The following is a 5,443-nucleotide window of genomic DNA, read 5'->3' on the forward strand; positions in this document are numbered from 1 at the left end:
TCATTTCAATCTTGGTAACAAATGTGTACATGCGTACTTGATCTCTGGCTGTAAGTAGGAAGATCTGCCAGCTACTTCCGGATGGTCGTGGGTTTTCCCCGGGCTCTGCCCGCTTTCCTCCCAACATAATGTCTTATAAATGAAGATATTCTTGAGTATGGCGTTAAACACCAGTCAAATAAATAAAAACAACAAATGTGTAAATCTACTCTCCAGTATTAAGAGAACATTGGGTGATTCTGCGGTTCAGGTTATTGGCGTGCCAGCGCGCCGCAATGACCCAGGAGCCCCAGACCAATGCGGTCGGTGTGATCGCCAGCTCATGCTGGCTTCCTCTCCGGCCGTACATGTGAAGGCCTGCCAGTAAGCTGCAGATGGTTGGGTGTTTCTCCTTTGGTCTGTCCTGTTTCCTCCCACCATATTGCTGGCCGCCGTCATATTAGTGTCTTATTCGTAAGAATGGCGTAAAACACCAATCCAAAAAGGTAACAAAAAGAACATTTACCACCCTGTCTACCAGTCTGTTTTACCTCTATATGCCATATACAAGCCATGGGCTATGGGATCTGCTGCAGACTAATAAGTACTATGATTGGCCGTGGTCATACCGCCGTCTGACCAGAATTCTGATTAAAAGGCATAAGCCATACAAAATCTATAGAAAGGAAAAACATATTTATTCATATCGTTAAGATTCTGATCTAATGCTTAATCCCAGGTTTAGTTATTTCAATGGATCTACATTTCTTAAGCATAATTTTGTTCTATAAGGAAATAGGGGAAAAAGTGTTCAGAAACCCGGAGTAGTGGGCAGTATATTCGTTGTGTTAAATGAAGTCGTCACGTTGCATGAACAATTGTAATTAAAACGCATCTGAGATATATATTATGGCCAGTTGTCAGTTTGGGGTTTTATTCTAACCGCCCATATAAGCTTAATCACAGATAATGCACAATTCGGGCATTTAGGTCCTCGATTTGTCTCCGAACAAAGAGTGAAGGCGCACTGATTGGACAATTCTGCAACAGACATTTTAGCTTCTTATACTATTATAAATAACTGGGCTTCCGTGGCCCTGGTAGTTATCGTGGAAGTATTGCGCAATGACACAGGACCCTCTCACCAGTGTGGTCTCTGTGAGTTCAAGTCCAGTACATGATGGCTTCCTCTTCGGCCATACATGAAAAGATCTGCATCAACCTGCAGGCCGTGGGTTTCCTCCGGGTTCTACCCTGGTTTCCTCACACCATAATGCTGGCCGCCGTCGTATAAGTGAAATATTCTTGTGCACTGCTACTTTGCACCTGGTCAAAATTTAGTCAGAATTTTGTTTATTTTGGATAGAAATTAAAATTTTTCTCGCAGTCCTACTACCCATCCCATGGACATTGCAAAGGTATGACTTCATTTCCAGCAAGCACAGCTCATAAAATGGTGATCATGCTGGGTTTAGTTTTTGATATGTTGTAGAAAAAAGTGCAAGCTGCATGTAAGGTATGGTAAGGTATGGTAACATGCAAAAGCTAGGAGATTTTTGAGGATGAATGTGAAAGTGGAAACTTTACAGCATAAATAGTAAGGAAATGAATGTACCCATGTAATCTATAGCTCACTTGGGGGTCTAAGGGAGACAACTCAAGCTGTTATTTACACAGTTGCATGAGAAAGAATGAGTGAGGATTAACGCCTAACAGCAGGCTGTGTGTTATGTAGTTGATTGTTCCGTAATAACTTACTCCTGGAAGAAATAAAAAGAACGTAAAAAAGAAAATAATCACGTTTTCAGGGGAATAATTTCTGCATATGCAAAGTTTACCATAGCAAGATATGAGCTTACCACGATTTGTACACATGAATAAAACGGCTGAACATGGCCAAACAAAAACACAGGCTTATAGTATAGAGAGAAAATCAGCCATGACAGTTTGATTATTTGGCAAATGCTTACAAGCAACGATGAAATACTGCCTATTGTCACTTTGCCTCAGTTAGGGTTTTGTCCTGTTCATGTAAATGTAGAAACACGCGGAATTAGGTAACAAAATGCAGTGACTGTAGTTGTTATACGTTACCTGTCTAAAATCACTTAAATTGTGATGTTCACATCACATTAACATACACTTACTTTAGCGAATTTAAAGGGACCATTCCTCGGAGATGCTTAGTCTACCGGCAGAATCCTGCTTTATGCATGCAATACGGTCACACCCAACGGGTGAAATCTCACATTTTGTCAATTTACCGCACTGTGGGTGCCCTCAACATTTCATTAAGTTAACAGGACAATGTACCTTAAGGAAACCGCACACATTATGAGCATAAAGTGCTGCTAACCGTACAAAACACATAGCCTTATGATGTGTAAATATTTGGGATTGCCAGACTGATTTTTTGTCCGTATTCGCTTTCCTTATATCACCATTGAAAAGCTAGCTGACGCATTCACTGAACTTTGACACGCATGTATACTATTAAAGACAATTGCCCGATGAAGGTGTTAGTCTTTTTTGTTCTTCTTTTCTGATATGTTCGTTACATAAAATTTTCTGAATCTAAAGGAAGTATTGACGATCTATCTGGCAAACATCTGAAATATTCACTTCAGTTTTGCAACAATTTGAGACATATACAGCTCCAACTGTTCAGATTCAACTTAAATCTGGTAGCTCTGTTGACCAATGTCAAAATCATAAATTTTGATGTCACCAGTGGTATTCCAGTTTTTGCATGTTTTCAGATGCCAGCAAAGCATTTGACAAGGTCATGCACAAACTGTTCCTTAAAAAGTTGAATGTCTCTTTGCTTTGTTAAATTGTTCTTGACATAGCAGGTTCAACACGTTGTTGTAAAATGAGGCTCCTCTGTGTCATCATTCTTCGATGTAAGGAATGGTGGTAGAAAAATGAAACAGCGCCGCCTACTCTTTGCTTTTTAACTTACATTAGTCCGACGTGGTGTTTTCTGAAGCGGAAGTGGGGTGTAATTACTGGTGTTTTTGAAAACCAATTATTGTATGCTGATCATTTATGTGTGTCTAATCTACCCCCCAGCAATGTAGAGAGTAAAACCAGAGCAGCGGCGATAGTGTGATAGCTGGCAAATGGTCACACGTAACCGGTGAAAAACGGCCTCTTGTCAATTTACCTCAGTCACTGTTTTATTCTGACTGTTCATGTAAATGCATAAATAGTAGCAAGTTACACGCCGTCTAGGATCACGGATTAAGCAAAACAAGGTAAACAAAATGCAGCGATGTTAAATGCAGTTTATTAGACGTCACTGGTCTGGATTACTCAAAGGTTATAAATATGGTACTTGTTGCCTGCCTCGATTGGCGTTCAGTAATGAAAGTTTAGAGCAAGGAAACAGAACTGTTTGTCCCTATGTCAGTATAACGTGGCTAGGTGAAGTACAATGTCTGGTGTTTTTGGCATGATACTTCAGTGGTGAAAGCGTTTTAGCGGCATGGGCTGGAAGACAAGAACTCACAGACTATGTACATATACCTAATGAGTCCTTGTCATCATATGACTGAAAAATTGTTAATCTGTGCATCGAAACAGGCATTTGTATACCAGCCGTCCACCAATAAGGACGTAACAGTTCAGTAATCGCAAAGCCAATTCCCAAAACGACATTTAACACAAACCACCAAAGAACTAAGAAAGTATATAAAGTGCAAAAATAGGACGAAGTCATGCAAAAGGAAGCAGGCAACAGTTTTCAATGATTGGAAAGACGCAAGCTGTGTTCTAGGCGACTGGGTGAAATCAGTATTCAAATCGTGTACCATGCTAGAATATAAGTTGTTAATAACAAAATATGTATTTCAGTTGCACTTTAATTGCAACTGTTCATACATCCAAAGAGGCAATTTAATTCAAAACAATGAAGATACATCCCCTAGCCCCGGGGTCACGTGGAATTAGACACAATCATAAACAGAGCGCCAGACAATTTGGGCTCTCTTTCCACATTTACTTTTATTATACTCACTGTAGAATTTAAGAAACTTGGAGTGAAGGCGTTTGATGGAATAACCTTCACACACTAGTTCTTGCAGTAATGACTTGTGACTTTGATTGGAATCATAACACAACACGCGGGATCTACCACATGCTACAAAGCGAGATATGTCCACGCCACATGCAGAACCCTTCGGTATATTGATGTCCAAGTCAGGGTAATGTACAATGTCAAAATTGCAACTATCCCAATTGTCATTAAGTCTACGAGAGAGGAAAACGTTTTGCTCTTGGTACAAATATAGGTAGAGATAATATGTGCCATTTGGAGAGTCTGTGGTTTCCTTTAAATCCAGCGAAGGTGGGTAAATATCTTTCACGGCCTTTGCTATGTATGGATTATTTAAAGCTAGCAGATCATCAATATACCGTTTATTGAATGAGAAAGGCTATGCCTGGTGACACTCCTTGACAGTTTCTGCATCGTATTTATATGAGAACAGGTATAGGTTAACCAAAAGGGGGGCACATTTTGTTCCCATGGCAACACCAATACGGTGTTGATATATTGCTTCTCCGAATTTCACATGGATGTTATTAATGAGAAATTCAAGAGAGTTAGTGAACACCGATACCACCGAAGAAGGCTATGGTACCTCTGACGCCAGTATAACGGTGACCGGTTTTATTGGACACCGAAACAATTAGTGATGGAATTCTATCTTTTAAATCCGTGTGAGAAATCGTAGTATAGAGAGTGGAGAAATCCCAAGTTCCAAGAGAAGTCCATACAGTATGTGTATTACAGCCTCTAGTTGTTCAGTGAGGCGATGGGAGTTTTTAAGGATCCACTTACAGTTGACGCCTGAATGTTTTGCAATTGCACAACAGTACTTCTTTCAAAATAACTACCACTGGTAATGCTTTCGTTAAGTGAGTTAACTGTTGCCACAAGCTGTACAGCTTTTTGGCCCCACAATAAAGAGAGCTCTGTATGGAGATTTATGCATTTTTGGAATCCAGTAAAGTTGTGGTATGTCTGTGTGACGGGAAGGTACGGATATACTCCTGTGTTTGAGAAAAACTGATATTTTTTTAAATAGTTTCTCCAAAGTATAGAATAATAAGGGGTTTTTTTCTTCAAGGTCATCAAGTACCTTACATGAACCAGCAAAGGGCTAAAACTAAGAATTTCGGTGGCATTTGGGTCTGTCGTGTCCTTAATGTTTTTTTCCAGGCGTCAACAATGACTATGGGTCTAGCGAAATGGTTAATTAATGGGACTATCGGGCTGCGACTGAAAAGCAGGTGCGGTATTGTTCGTAAAATTAGCCATTTTTATCAGGAAGATTCTGCGCCGCCAATCACGCCAGCATAACATCAGAAAGTGTAGCCGTTGCACGGTATCTAAGTTTTACAGATGTGAACCAGATTATTAGTTTTGATCGACAGTGTAGCCGGAGACGTAATAATGTGT

The sequence above is a fragment of the Liolophura sinensis genome, chromosome 10 (genome assembly GCF_032854445.1).
Source record: "Liolophura sinensis isolate JHLJ2023 chromosome 10, CUHK_Ljap_v2, whole genome shotgun sequence".
Lineage (NCBI taxonomy): Eukaryota > Metazoa > Mollusca > Polyplacophora > Chitonida > Chitonidae > Liolophura > Liolophura sinensis.